Source organism: Filicampus tigris, chromosome 5 (assembly GCF_054856515.1).
Source record: "Filicampus tigris isolate MCC_2025a chromosome 5, RoL_Ftig_1.0, whole genome shotgun sequence".
Classification (NCBI taxonomy): Eukaryota; Metazoa; Chordata; class Actinopteri; order Syngnathiformes; family Syngnathidae; genus Filicampus; species Filicampus tigris.
Genome location: NC_141221.1, coordinates 28,382,501 through 28,396,687, shown reverse-complemented (window position 1 = coordinate 28,396,687; position 14,187 = coordinate 28,382,501).

Here is a 14,187-nt window from a genome sequence, read left to right as displayed (position 1 = left end):
TATATATATATATATATATATATATATATATATATATATATATATATATATATATATATATATATTAAGAATATGTTCTACAGTATGCAGGCCCACTAGTTGAAACGAGGCATTCTGATTAATATTGCATTTTTGGAATATTAGTTAAGCGGCAAAATCCAGTCGTTTTTAGCCACTCAGCGGGCAGCCATTTTGTCACTTCTGTCGACTGAAAATGACATCACAGTTGCTCAGTCGCTTCTTGAGAAAAAAAATGTTTGGGTTGACTTCCCCGTAATAAAAATAAATAAATAAGATACATAATACATAATGACCGGTCAGTAGGTGTGGACACATCTATCTTTGATTAGTCCTTGACTCTGCGTGAATGACATTCATTTTTTATGGTTACATTGAAAATAATAACAATAATGACTGTATTCTGACTCCACAGCAGCCCCAGAGGCATAAATAGCAGTATCCATAAAAATAGAGGAAGTTGCAGGAGTGACTCTCTCTTCGGCGCTACTAAGATAAGTCACAAGTCTCTCTGGAATTGTTTGATTTACTGAACCTTTCCCTCGCCTTTATTGATTTATTAATCACTCCATCAATGAACTAACAAACACTGACCTTTACGTGGTCCCTGAGCAGCCCCCACTCTAAACTGGCTGAATCGATCATTTAATGGAACATCAAGGCCTCACGGATTATTTGTCAGCATTTTGTCATGCGTGCATGCATATCCGGATAGTTCAATAAAATGACCTTCCCTTCGAAGTGTATAGACAAGTAGACAGGACTGCATTTCCTGATTAACCTCTATCATCCCATTTACAAGCTATTTAGACGCTAGGCTAATCAGGATAGTTTTTGTGAGGAGCGCCAGCGGTCTGTTCCTGGGTTGATATTTGCCGAAAATTGTTGCAGAGACTACAATGCAGTCATTATGCTCGTTGAAAGTTCCCATTTAGCTTTGGATTGTTTATGGAAAAACTGCTCAAGTTTCCACTTTGTGCAGATCCAGGATTTTCTACTAATGTTTTTTTTTTCACACAAATTTTCTGCGCTGATAATCACCAGAATTTCTTGACCTTGACAGAGGTCTTCAGTCTTGCGTTTGAAAGTTATCTTTTTTTCTTCATAGTATTTCTTTTTCAAAGAATTCTAAAACTATATGTCTCAGGTTTATTACCTAGCCTCCATTTACTGTATGAAGTAAACTATTCCCTCTTACAGTGCCAGTAAGGAATACTGTTCCATTTTACGTGGAAACAGGCCAGCTGGATCTTAACGAGTGCTCGGAGGCTCCGGCATTGTCCACTGATCATTGCAAATATAAACACATATGAAAGCACAAGAAAAATAAGGAGTGTAAGGGCTGTTGGAAAGATCACAACAACTTGGCATCCTCTCAGTCCGAGCATGTCACACAGGCGCTATCAACTGGCCTGTGTCCGAGAACACTTGTTTATTCAATAGATGTCAGTCACTGCCCCACTAATCGAGAAAGACATGAAACATAATGCACCAACTAGATTTCGGGCCAGCAGTAGTAATAGCTCGTAAATTCAACAGCCCTGGAGGAGGAATCTGTCAAAACTCAGAAATGCATTGTGGCTTCATGTTTTTCATACACCCCCTCAATATGCAGTCTTTGTGATGCCTGTGTGTACTTCTCCCTCCCCCTTTTGTGCCACTGCTACTGCCTCTCTCCACATCAGAGCGAAATGCAGCCAGCCACACTAAAAACTATTTTCTTTTTAATTAACCACGCCAGTCCTGTCGATACATGAAACAGCTTTGGTCAGAGTTCGGCCATGCAGCTAAAGCACCAATCAATGGCGTGTGGTCTGAGCTTAGGCAGTGCCAATATTTTCCATAGTCTAACAAGAATCCTGGAAGCTCAGCTCAGGCTGTCCCAAATAAAATGCCTGTAGGGTGCAGGCGGCCCAAAAAGCATGTGCATGTTCCATGCTATGATGGTCCTTTGTTCCTGCTAACTGGCTTTTGAGGGGTAGAGGGTGGGTGACCCATTGAGCCAGGCAGGGGAGTTCCTAGACCCCCTGGAGCCCTTCAGAAAGAAGGATACCCCCCCCCCCCCAATAAGAATGGATCAGCAAAGATATATTTCATCTTTATTTTGTTGCCAGTGTGCTTGACAACAAGCCAGCTAGTAGGGGGGCCCCATTAAGGAGCTTCCCGATTCCCGGGATGTCATTGCAGTGTCTACAGGGGTTTCCGGTTGTGTTGTTGTTATGGATTAATGTCAGATGCCTCGGTTCCCTACAAGCCATCAGCCTGCAACATCTAGTAAGAGGCCTACACAGGAGAAACCTGACACTTTATCATGGAGTATTAAAACAGTCCAAATTTGTCACTGTCATTTATACAATTAGTCATATCCTTTCTGTGCGTCCCCTTCAGCTCAAGACCATAAGCAATTGCCTGGGTTGCCTAATATATATATATATATATATATATATATGTTATATTTCATACATTTAGCGACTCTATTGGAGCTTTACGCCCCCCTCTTCCCTCCTCGGCTAAAGGTAGGATAATAGGACAGCTAATAGCAACAACTAGCTTCAGGTCGTTAAAACAAAGGGTGTTAGCACAACAACATTAGCTCCTTACTCTGCGTCCAGCCTGCGTCGATCTTCATGTCGCAGGGTTGCCTTGCGGGGTTGCCTCCCAAGCAGTCGCCAAGACACCACTTGCAGCCGCCAGAGAGTGAGTTAAGCCCTCATCGAACAAGCCTCAATGTTCAGCGAACAAAAAGTTCCAGCGAGGCTGACTCCACAACTGAGTGTGGCCGCATTGGAACGTACCTTTTCGTCTGTTTACGTTCCAAATTGGACTGCGTGTTGTCAGTCGAAAAACTGGGGCCATTCCTCATCCAAATAAATGTGCACGTCTCATTTCCACTTCAGTCTCTGTAAATATCCTGACTGGTGTTTAATGCCTCGCCCATCCTTACCGTGATCAGCAAAGAAGCAGTGTTTTTTTTGGTTTTTTTAAGCAAAGAAGCAGTGTGCGCTCATACCAGCCTAAATCTATGTAGCTCTGCTCACTTCCACATTTCCTCATTCTCATATAAATCAGCCATGCAGGGGTTAATCCTTTTGATATGTTGAAGTGGGCATTAGTAGAGATGTTCACATAAATTTTGGTGCCAATTGATCGCCGTTTTTGGATGGTATAAGCAATGAAAGTACAATGATTTCCAATGGAGAGTTTGGAGTTTGAATCGGTTACTCCCGTGAATCCGGCCGAACAGGGATAGAACGCTAGGGGGCGCGGCCATTCTCCTCATTAACAAGGGGCTTTATTCATGGAGTCACTTATTTCCTAATTTCTCCCAATTTTATTGATAAAATAGAAAATGACAACTCTTTTCATTTTCCTGATCAAAAAATATATAAAATGAACTTGTTAGTGAAAACACGGCCATCCCGGCCCCACCGTCCCTTTAACGTTGGTATAATCACGTCATATACTGTAGCCGTACCCACATGTTTGTCGTGAGGTGGATGTTCTACGTACGTATAACACATTCACCAAATCACAGATGCCATAAGTGGCCATGTTGAATGAATGCCAAAGCCGGTCCCGTGTTGACAGACATGTTGAACTTTTGTTTTGAAATTTATGTAAATAAAGCACTAAACAATCAGAATGGGGATTAAGAAAAGGGAAACTGCTAAAAGGCGTGTTATTCAAAGTGCTTGTCAAACAGAAGCCGAAAAATCTGTGCTGCTCCTCTCGCATTTTGATACCAGGCTACATGTGCGTTGTTGTTGTGATTTTTATTAGACAGACAAATGAGAAAACACTCACTGGTGATAGCGTAAAAACTTGAAAATCTCCGTGTTAAGCTGTACTTGTTTTGTTTTTTGTTTTCGGTCAACCCATCAAAGCCTAAAGAGAAGAGAAAGAATTTGAGAGCATGTGGCTTTCACACAGGCCCGAGTTTATTCTCTTTACTGTTTCAATCGAAGATGTAAAAATAAAGTGTCAGTGCAAGAGAAGCACTACTTTTAATTTTTTTTTTAAATCGAGTGGTAATTAATTACCATCCTCTTTTCTGTTACTAAGACGTCGATAGTGTCATGTCTACAAACCTATATCTTAACCATATCTCACATTTGACTGGTTTCTCTGGTTCAAAGTCCACAAGCACGCGTCTACATCACTGCCGTTACTCATTTAAGAGCTCCCGCGATGTCCGCCATTATAATTCGAAAGATTTACGGTACATCCTCAGTGGGTTTACCACACCGTCACGTGTATATTCTGATGCATTTCATTGGTTAAGAGACCGAGGTCTAAATAATAAAAGAAAATGACGTATACGCTCTCCCTGCTTTAATTGTGGAAAGACGCAACAGCGCTCTGGCTCTAGTGGTCGAAATGTGGTTATGCGCTCCCATCCTTAATGGGTTAAACATTGGTGTTTTGATAGGTTTGTTGGTTGAATTTCCCCTTGATATGACCTCATTGAATGACTGATTTCCATCGACCATTTGGAAGAATCATCAATTCGCAGTTCTGCTTTGAATGAGCTTCGTTTGAGAAGTTTGGACACTTCAAAAAGATTGATCAAGTATTCAGGAGGCATCGACGGGTAATGTACCATTAGACTTCTTTTTTAAATTTATCGTGAAGTTTTATTTTAGTCTGAAGCAGAGCTGGGCATTTTACAAAAAAATTGCGGTCCGTTTATTGCCTTCCGCCTACAGGGTACCCTTCGGCCATCCGTTTATGCGCTATTTTGTCCTGCCGGACCAAATAGTAATCGCCTATCAGTTGGTCCGTCTATCATTTTAAACATGCTTCTGTAGACCGAACAACCTCCCTCCCCCCAAAATATAAATAAATAAATAAATAACATTTAAAACACATTATAGTCAAACAGATTGTGCACTGTTGCAGAGAGCTAGAACTGTATGGGAATTTTGGACAGTTCACTGGATCACCTCAGCAGTACAAAACAGTCTGGCTTTACATCTTTCCTCGTCATTCAAAGCAGTAATAACAGGAGTCGTCTGCAAGCACGCTTCTATGTTGACTATATGGCCGTTAATAATCAATTTGAAATTCTTCAGTCAGCATTTAAAGCCCATCATCTACTGAGACGGCTCTCGCTAAAGTAACTAATGATCTTCTCCTAGCTATGGACTGCGACACCTCGTCAATACTACTTTTACTTTACCTTAGTGCTGCTTTTGACACCCTCGATCATAACATACTATTAGAACGCCTTGAGGGATGTGTTGGTATCTCAGGCTCAGCACTTTCTTGGTTTAATTCCTACCTCTCAGAAAGGACGCACCGTGTAATTCATGGCAATACGACTTCTGAGTTTTGTAAAGTTGCATGTGGAGTCCCGCAGGGATCCGTACTAGGACTCCTGTTGTTTAGCATCTACATGCTTCCGCTTGGTGATATTATACGTAAATATAACATTAGTTTTCATTGTTATGCTGACGATACACAATTATATATGCCGCTCGAGATAACAAACCCGGCTAATTGCTGTAATTTAGAGGTGTGCCTTGCCGAGATTATACAATGGATGTCTCTCAATTTATTGCTCTTTAACTCCGATAAAACCGAGATGTTGATTATTGGCCCTGCTCGTCATCGGCACTTATTTAAGAACACCACTTTGAGGCTCGATAAATGTACTATTAGCCAAAGTGATTCAACAAAAAATCTTGGTGTTATATTCGACCCAACTCTGTCTTTTCAAATGCACATTAAGAATATTACTAGAACTGCATTTTTCCATCTCTGTAATATTGCTAAAATTCGTCCAATTCTGTCGATCAGTGATGCAGAAATTTTAATCCACGCGTTTGTTACGTCTAGCCTCGATTATTGTAACGTTTTGCTCTCTGGTCTTCCCATTTCTAGTATTAAAAGTCTGCAATTAGTCCAAAATGGCGCAGCAAGACTCTTGACAAGGAAGAGAAAGCTCGATAATATTACTCCGATATTAGCCAATTTGCCATTGGCTCCCAGTCCACTTGAGATGCGATTTCAAGGTTTTGCTACATACCTACAAAATAACTGCACGGCTTAGCACCTTCCTATCTCGTCGACTTAGTGATGCCATTTGTTCCGAGCCGAAACCTTCGGTCACAAAGTGCCGTCCTTTTAGTGATCCCTAGAGCCAAGAAGAAGTTCGCAGGCTCCAGAGCGTTTTTTATTCGGGCATCGATGCTTTGGAATGCCCTACCCGCAGATATTAGAGGCACTACCTCAGTAGAAAGGTTTAAAACACGACTTAAGACTTATTTGTACGATTCTGCATTTAGTTGAACTGTTTGTTTTGGCCTCTTTACTGCTACTTCTATTCTTTTTCTGCCTGCTTTTCCCAGGCTTGGGAACTAGGTGATGACGACCGAATTGGAGGTTGCTGTTCGATCCAACAGCAACTGACTACTACAAGATTGGAGGCTGACCACATCCTCGGAGGCGCTGCTATGGAGATTCCTACATTGACCATTGGGCCCCTGCTCACCTCACCGATATCATCTTCCTGCAGCACTTCATTTGATTGATCACATCACTTTAATAAACACTGTATAGTACTATAATGTGTGTTCAATGTTGCCCACTCGGCATCCATTGCAACCTGATCATCCTGGAAGGGGGATCCTCCCATCTGCGGTCCCTTCTCAAGGTTTCTCCCTTTTCCCCAAATGTTTTTGGTTTTTTTTCGTTTTTCCTTGCCCTCCTGGGGGTTAAGATCAAAGGATGTCGTGTATATGATCTAGTGCATATGTGAAGCCCTTTGAGACTTTCTTGTGATTAAGGGCTATATAAATAAATTTGACTTGACTTGACTTGACCTTGAACCTCTTCCGGTTCATGAGGTGACATCATGTCTAAAAGTAGCCCTAGCTTGGCACGCTATTAGGACCCATTAGCTGACCAAAAGCATGCCTGATACAAGAAACAAGTAGCAAACTTACCTGCATCAAACAAAACAATGTCAGGTCATAGACACAGGGTTTTTCAGATTGAGGCAGAAGTGGTACCATCCTGACCATGTGCCATGCTGTGCATGTATACTGTAAATTCAATTTACTCTCTTTCTTTTACAGGGAACATACTTTAAGTTAAGAGTTCCAATAACAATGACTATTATCACGTTAAAGCATTCATTTATTAACACTAGAGCCACATTTGTTAAAGTGTTACCCCAAAGTGCTAAATTATACATACTGTATGGGCGCACATAGATAGGAGCTCACAGGATATGCTAGCTTACTGTGTATTTGTGCTGGTGTTGCCGTGTTGTTTTTGTTGTTGATTCATGGGGTTGCCATTATATTCAACAAAAACTGTGTTGAAACATTCTGTGTTGAACTTCATATTTTTGTTATGATCTGATTTTTTTCCCCTGCAATTTTATAAGTGAACTTGGTAGGCAACACTACTCAACGTTTTTTTTTTCCTTCGATGTCATTTGCATCAAAGTGCATGCGTGATATGCACGTAGCTCATACCTGTCAATCCCGGGCTATGCTGAATCTTACAAAAGTTGTAATTTGCCCATACATTTCTGTATATAATCTTACACAGTATCTATATATAATCTTACACAGTATTTATCGCTCAGCGGGAGAGGTGGAGGAAACGGAACGAACATTTCTATATAGAATCTTACACAGTGTTTATCACTCAACGGGGAGCCGGGGAGGCGATTTGGGGGGATTTTGCTCATGTAAATCTGTCGAAGTTTGCTAACGGACGCTCCGGATTAGAGCCGAAATGGGCAAGACGAGATCGGTCTAACAAAAAACGAGTTTTTAATATTTTTTTTTACCCCCGTACAATCATTATTATTTGATAACAACAACAATTTGAAATGATCAAAAAACGTATAAAATATGGAGAAAACATTGATAGGTATGGTAGCTGGTACCTCGCTTGCCTAATGTCATCTGTTCAATCACCACGTCAATCAAGCTCTTCATCCGACGCGCAACAGCATATTTGGAAGTGCTGATGGTCGCAGCCGACCAGGAAGTAGAAAGTGAGGCTTTTCCTACTGATTTACAAAATGTATCTTTCATTGTTACAAAAAAAGCTCAGTCTTTACTCATTTAAAAAAAAAAAGGAAAATCAAGAGGAGACAAGATGTATCTTTCAGTGTTAACATAGTAAATGCACTTTATTTATCAAGGCTTCCTCCGTTGTCCTCATGCCGCGACTTGTAAATAAGTCCGCAAAAATAGCTTGCCAGCCCCTCTCCTATGGGAAACGCTTTCTGAAGTCACGACGGCGCCACTGTAAAGTACAATGTTTCAACCCAAGGAGATTTGCCGTCGCCGACGACGGCGTCGTGGCAGAATCGGGTTGAAAACAGCGCACTGAAAGTTAAGAGCGAAAACAGCCACTTGAAACCTGGCAAAGAGCCGCATGCAGCTCACGAGACGCGGGTTGGCCAGGTCTGATATTCCGCCGAACGCTGTGGCGAATGCTGCAACTGCAGTTAAAATACATTGCTGCAGCAGACATCAATCGCACCGTGTTGAGCAATATCAATCGTTCTGGCTGGAGGTGGGCACACAAATAGCTGGACGCGGCTGCCTCTAAATTTTGAATGTAAGAAAAACCCTGAGATGATTACATATATGGGTGAAAATCCACTTTCGCTTATGCTTTATCTGTCTTTTTTACTTCAGACTATAGGATAATAGGGTAAAGGCAAGTAAAACAATCAATGTGAAAGTCCATCCATCCATTTTCCGGTTTCTGATACATTCTGAATAACCCGTTTACATGTATGAGCAGACAGAGTTACTCCCGCATTTAAATATTCTGATTTAAACAACGATACACAAAACACATTGTGATGCAAATTTACTTAATTTTTGCTTGTTACTTTCTACCGTCTATAAAACACATTATATTCACTCACCACAGAAATAAAGCAGTCTGTTTCCTCCTTGCTCCGAAAGTGCGGTGCCGTACTTACTTGTTTACCACCAGTTGCGTATTTTCGGTGGGCTGCACGCCAAACACTGCTCATACAAGCACTTCCTGTACTACAGTGTCCCATGCAATCGTGGTATTCCGATCAGCGTACACATGCGCACATATTCGGGTTAAAAAAGGAGTAACCCAGGCATGATATTCAGAATTTTAAAAACCAGAATAAGGGCATATTCGGATTATTGCACGGTTACATGGCTTTTAAAAACCCGAATACTGCCAATATTCAGGATTCAAAAGGATTATTGGCAGAGCTGGGCAGTCCGTCCCGGGGGCGGAACGGTCCGTCCCTCCATCCCGGACGGATGCCCATTTTTGGGGCGGAGGACGGGGGATGACACGTTTGAAAAAAAGGGGCGGACTAAGCAAGGGCGGAGGTGGATTTTAGTCCGGCCCACTAATCAGCCCTCATGCGTGTGACGTGGTCGCGAGGTGGCCAAATTTCATCTCTGCCTACTCGGCGAAAGGCTTCTTTAGGCTCCTTTGTACTCCCGCGTTGACGCGAGCGACAACTGGCGCATTGCATCACGTGACCAAGGCATTGTGCTGTGAGACCTGTTGGCGACAGGTCTGCAGCACATGCCGCGCACACGCCAGAAATTCGTATACGACGCCACGTGCATTCTCGTGATCGGTCTGTTATGTCACATGTTGCAATGACGTACACGGCTTTCCCACGGCTTGACCCGGCAATTTATTTGTTGCCACGGACCACCTCGCAGCTCGTTGCTGCTGCGAAGCAAACTAGTTTGGCAGCGGCGTGGGTGTTATGTCACGTATGTGTGTGCGTAAAGACGCTACACACGCACGTACCATCTTGGCCACCACTTTCCAGATCATTTTCACAATACAATTAAATTGCTTCGTCTTGTCATCTAGGTCCCTTTGTTGTAGCAGGCACGATATCCATTGTTGTTGCTGTCTTTTTGATTGCTGCTCGTCAGTAAAAACGCAGACTGGAATTGGCCATAAAAGCCATAGGAAATTCCGCCCTGCGGTGTCTCGTCAGTAGCCGTAGCAACGCCCCCCTGACTTGAAATGAAACTGTAACACATTTTCAAAACAACACGTGTGGGTTGTGCATGAGTATGAAGGCAAACTGCGCGCAGCACTGCCGCAGCCGCGAGCACAAAATAATATATGCAATCCCCAAATTAATGTACAAAAATGAAAATATCAATTGGCAACTAAATCTTGCATTGGTAACCCCAGCGGGAACGCTGTGCACTGGAAGAAGAATGAGATGAAGAAAAGGAGCGTTGGCGTTTGACTGCGAGAATTTTGAAACCTGAATGCCGCAGCCGCTTCATTTGTGCACATCAGAGAGGGAGAGCTTTGCTTAGAAGACGAAGACTGGCAAAACAATGGAAGTAAGTACGCGCAGTTGGGTAACTACTAGTGTTGTTCCAATAACACTTTTTGGCCCCGATACCGATTCCGCTACCTAGGCTGTGCAGTATCGGCCGATACCGATACTGTATCGATACCTCGCCATTTGAAAAAAAAATCCCAAATAAGCGCAATTTTTTTTGTAATTCTAAAGAATTGCACACTCACTTGGATGTAAAATTATTCATATTCAAATCATCACTTGCGAAGTATCTGCATTAGCATATACTCACAAAATACATGTGTTGAATAAACAGCCTATTTTCATAGCTCTTCGTGCTTGTCAGAGTGAGACATGGAATACATACTGTATTCACATGAATGTACATTTGTAATAAAGAAAGGTGCAGCATTTGTACTTCCAAAATATATTCAGTCATTCTAAATGACCCCCCACCCCCACCCCCCACCCCCCCAATGCGCGACGACGATTTGTATGCTGCCAGAGGGGCAGGCGGTCGAGTGAGTGAGATAACAGAAGTCCGTTATGTTTTTCTAAAAATGGTTAACACCTGTGCTGTTTATGGTTGCTCTAATCGGTCAACTAGAGATTTTATTTTGTGATACCGGCAGTGATTCAAATTAACCAGAGGCAAAAACGAAGTTGTTTGAAAGCAGACACGCACAATGGCTGTCAAATCTTCAACGTGACCACTTAACACCATCACAACATACAAGGTTATGATCTGATGACTTTATATCAGTTATTGTTTTCCTTTTACTTTTCATTCAAGATTTAGTTCGCACTGCTGTTCAACATTAATCTGTTAATTATATAGGTATACAAATTTCATATACGTTGAACATTATAGAACATTTTGCTGAGCTGAGTGATATAAACAAACTTGTCTCTTTGTTAGCAGTTAGCAAGCTAGGGCGAGCTCGAAAAGCTTCTACGGGTCATAAAGACGAGTTTATCTGGACACAAACCGCTTCATGAGAGACGTTTTACACCATTTAACCAGTGATCGATGTACTGTGTCAAACAAAAGCAACATACTTTGCTACGAGACAAAGATCCAGCCGACATGCCCCCAAAGTACCGTATTGGCCCGAATATAAGACAGTGTTTTTTGCATTGAAATAATACTGAAAAAGGTTAGGGTAGGCTTATATTCGGGGTCCAGATATCCATCCATCCATCCATTATCTATACCGCTTATCCTCACAAGGGTCGCGGGGCGTGCTGGAGCCTATCCCAGCTGTCTTCAGGCAGTAGGCGGGGGACACCCTGAATTGGTCGCCAGCCAATCGTAGGGCACACAGAGACAAACATCCGCACTCACAATCACACCTAGGGGCAATTTAGAGAGTCCAATCAACTTACCATGCATGTTTTTGGAATGTGGGAGGAAACCGGAATACCTGGAAAAAACCCACGCAGGCACGGGGAGAACATGCAAACTCCACACAGGGAGGCCGGGGCCGGGATCGAACCCACGACCTCTGAACTGTGAGGCGGACGTGCTAACCAGTCGACCACCGTGCCGCCCGGCGCCAGATATCATTGAAGCGAATGCTGAACTTGACTCCGCATGCCAAAGCAACCCCTGTCACGTGAGGATGACGTGCTACGGGAGGAGCCAGAGGAAGGGATTAAGGACAGCGACACTGAGCACAGCGAGACAGATAATTGTTTGTGAGGAGTAATGTTCCGTCATGATAGATCTCAGCTACTCTCAAGTTAAACCAGTTTGCATTATTTTATTGCAATGTTTTTCTTTATTCAGATTTGTTTCAAGACTACAGTTACAGTTAGACTTCACTTTGATGGTTAATGCAGTTATTGCAATTTTGTTCTTTGATCACAATAGATTGGTTTATTTACATTTCAAAAACCAGAAGCCATTCATTTACGAATGTGATTGCACTTTAATTTACATATCTAAATGTTGAGATATTAAGATTTGAATGAGGCAAAATAACATGCTTTTTATCTCAAATATATTGTTATAATCATTTGTTTCAGATGTACTGTAATTATTTTCTGTATAAAAATGTATTTGGTGTTCAAAAAACTTTTTTCAAACTTGAGTCTTGTAAAAGAGGGGGTCGTCTTATCGCCAATATGGTAATTGCAGGCTCTTGATAGCATCAAAGTCCCCCCAAGCAACTGCCTCCGATGTGGCGATGTATGTCCTTATAGCGACCTTTTTCACCAAACTAGACATAAGTAGACCGATGACCAATAACGCTAATAATGGATAAGGCTTCTCCTTGTAGTTTCCTTCCGCATGCGGCTCTCAAATATGTGCGTTGCGTTCAAATAATGATACTAGTATCGATAACCGGTATCTGCGTTTTATTTGTTAGTACCGGCCGATCCGATACCAGCCTTTTAATGCCATATCGGGAAACTTCCCGATACCAGTATCGTATCGGAACAACACTAGTAACTACTAGTGGTGCATTTGAAGCGTGTCCACATCGGGTTTGAATAGTAAACTAGACAGCTAATGAGCTTTACATAAACCTCTGCCGTAAGCATTTGGGGCCGATAATTTTTATGAATAATGACGGAGGGATGAGGTCGGAAGGGTACCCAGGTCACAGGATGGAGGTCACAGGATGGAGGACGCAGGATGGAGGACGGCAAAAAAAAGGGTCAAGTGCCCAGCTCTGGTTATTGGCGGCATGTAAAGTAGTCACTAATGCAAATAAATCAATACCTTTACCTTTACCATTTCATACATATCACTTTGTTTCATGAAACAAAGGGCAATTCCAAAATGAATGAAAAACATCATCAGTGATCATTCACAAAAACGCCGACTAGTATCTGTATCTTTTTAATTTATTATTGAGCTAATATTTTGCAGGTAAATTCAGCAAGCTCGAGTCTACCGTCAACAATATTTGTCATCGCGCGATAACGTCTTTAAGAAAAGTGGAGTCTAATTCACTTGATATAGAGTGCTGTCCTTTCCTATGTTGGAAAGGAAGCACCTTTTCATCTCTCCTTGATCAGATGACGTAATCCAACAAAGGTGAAGGAAAGGTGGCATAAAGGTTAGGAGATTGGACTTTCCGAAGAGGCCCCTGGATTTGAAGACCGTGTGAATTTGGACTTTGCGTACCGTCGAGTTGTGCCGAAAAATAAGCTGTATGACTGACAAATTCAGCCTTGGAGGATGAAACCTTTTATATAAAATGTAAGGGGAATTCATCCAGGCTCAAACTGTCATGTCCGTGGCAGATGCTTATGTTCAACATCAAAGTTCCTATTATACAAGTATAAACAGAAGGAAACCACTCTTAAATAAAATTAGATCAAATAAACTAAAAACTCACCCTTTGACAATGCCTGACTGACATAGACCAAAGTACACTTCTAGGAACATGATGGTGTTTTTTGCAGAGCGATACTGCCACCTAAAGGTGTTTTGCTGGACCTAGTAAGGGTATGACTGTCAAAAGAATGAATCCATTTTCTATATCACGTGTTCTGTTTTGGGTCGTGAGTGACTTTGAGCCTATTCCAGCTGACTTTGGGCCACTTTTGGGTTTGGTAAACCGTGGATTATTTGCTAGCCGATTACAGAACTGTAAAAAAAAAGTTATTCAAAGGAAAATACTCTAAAATACAGTATATCATTATTATTTATACTATTACTGTGTAGAACCTTTCAAGGTACCCAAGGCTACTTTCAAATTGGAGTATGCAGAGAAAACTAACTTGATTTTTAAATTTATTTTTATAATTATATATATGTTATTTTCTATAACATTAAGTCTAAGTTGCATAATACTAAAAAATGGGCCCCGAAAGAAGATTTGGAAATTAGAAATAGATTTCTGAAGAAG